General features: G+C 36.0%; 1 non-coding gene across 1 annotated transcript; it reads right to left on the bottom strand.

The window, feature by feature from the left end:
* Positions 1–355: 355 nt before the first annotated feature.
* On the bottom strand, positions 356–484 carry LOC129404725 (small nucleolar RNA SNORA77). Its single transcript, XR_008630082.1, has one exon. It is a non-coding gene; the product is annotated as a small nucleolar RNA SNORA77 (small nucleolar RNA).
* Between the last annotated feature and the right edge of the window lie 1,360 nt (positions 485–1,844).

The raw sequence follows: 1,844 nt of genomic DNA, 5'->3' as shown, positions 1-1,844 counted from the left end.
ATGAGCAGTTAAACAGATTCCCATATGTGAAGGTTTTGATTCTTTTAAAAAATTATATTATGCTAAGGAATAAAAGTTATAAATAAGGCTCTTTTAGGGGGAATCGTCATCTATATTAAAAGGCACTTTGTAAAGAATACAACATGTCAGGTAATACTTCAATTCGGAAAATTCAATTCTGAAAATCTAAAGAGGAAACAAGAGCTTTCAGAATAGAAGCACAAGTAAATAAAGACATATGTAAAGATGTGGAAAATCATTCAAAGCTCAGTTTGTTTTCATGAAAATTGCAGGACTGAAGTGACATCATCTGTTTCTAAGGGTTTTATTTTTTTTCCTGTTGCTGTTTTGTTTTTTTCATGTCCCCAGGCAACTCAGCTTACTTTGACAGGCCAAAGTGGTCCCAGCCCCTGGGGATGTTTCTGTCACGGACAGAAAAAGACACCAGCACTTGAGTCTACAGCAGGGTGCAGAGTGACTCTGCATCCGGAGGGGTTTGAGTCATGAAAGATAAAAAACAGTAATGTATATCTAATACTTTAAATAAATAAATAAATAAATGACAAAGAGAGATACTGCACTAGAAAAGGAACTTGCTTTGTATGTAGTTCACCTGTGTTTGATTGCCCGCACTGCATATGTTCTCCCAAGCCCTGCCAGGAGTGGTCCCTAACAACAGAATCAGAAGTAATATTCCTGAGTAAAGCTGAGTGTGGTCCCAAATAAAACATAAACAATGATCTATACTTCCTGTCTTGTGGCCGAAGCAATAGTACAGGGATAGGGCATTTGCCTTGCATGGAACCTACCCGAGTTCAATCCCCTACATCCCATATGGTCCCCCAAGCACAATCAGGAGTAATTCCTGAGTGCAGAGCCAGGAGTAAACCCTGAGCATTGCTGAGTGTAATCCAAAAAGCAAAAACAAAACAAAACAAAACAAAATTAAGCCCCAACAAAAATAGCCAGGGCTTTAAATAAATAAATAAATAAATAAAGTGACTGTCTAAATTTACCTGCTGTTCCACCCTTCCACTCCTGTGTACCAATGAGATCTCAAATAAAAGGGTAGAGAATTTCCTAGAGAGTTCAGTCAACCCACAGAACTCTTAAGATAGAGCAATATTATAGTATTAAGATGGTAAGTGTTAAGACCGTTGCTGCTTTAAACAATAGAAAACTCTATAGCGGTTAATCATATAAATAGTAACAAATTATTATGGATTACTATGAAAATAGTTATGACATAAGCTTGAAAAATGTAGATGATATTGATAGACTTTTGATACCTTATAATCTTCCAAGACTGAATCAAGAGGAAACAGAGGAGATAAATTGTTAGAAGGACATTGAAACAGTCACCCAAAGTCTCCCTGAAAACCTAAGCCTGTTCCCTGATGAGTTTATTAGAGAATTCTTCCAAACCTTTGAAGAAGACCTACTTTCAGTCTTCTTTAGATTCTTTCAGAAATTTAAAGAAACAGGAATTCTCTCAACAGTTTTTATGGGGCAATTCCAGTAGCAGGGTAATAACATTACCCTTATACTGAAGATGCTGAAAGTGGACTGAGATAACACTTATAAAGAAATTGCTCATATCAATAGATTCAGAGAAAGCATTTGGCGAGATCAAACACACAGTCATGATAAAAGTTTACAATAAAACTGGGTTAAAATGAAATTTCCTCAATATTTACCATGAATCCATACTTATCAGGAACCCTTAGATAATATCATTCTCAAAAGTGAAAAACCAAAATCCTTCCTTCTAAGATCAGTCACAAGACAAAGCCGCCAACTTTCACCATTGTGCTTCAATATAGTATTGCAGTTCCTTGCTTTAA

This window comes from Sorex araneus, chromosome 4 (assembly GCF_027595985.1).
Source record: "Sorex araneus isolate mSorAra2 chromosome 4, mSorAra2.pri, whole genome shotgun sequence".
Lineage (NCBI taxonomy): Eukaryota > Metazoa > Chordata > Mammalia > Eulipotyphla > Soricidae > Sorex > Sorex araneus.
The sequence above is the reverse complement of the archived record's forward strand: the minus strand, read 5'-3'. Positions and strand labels throughout refer to the sequence as shown.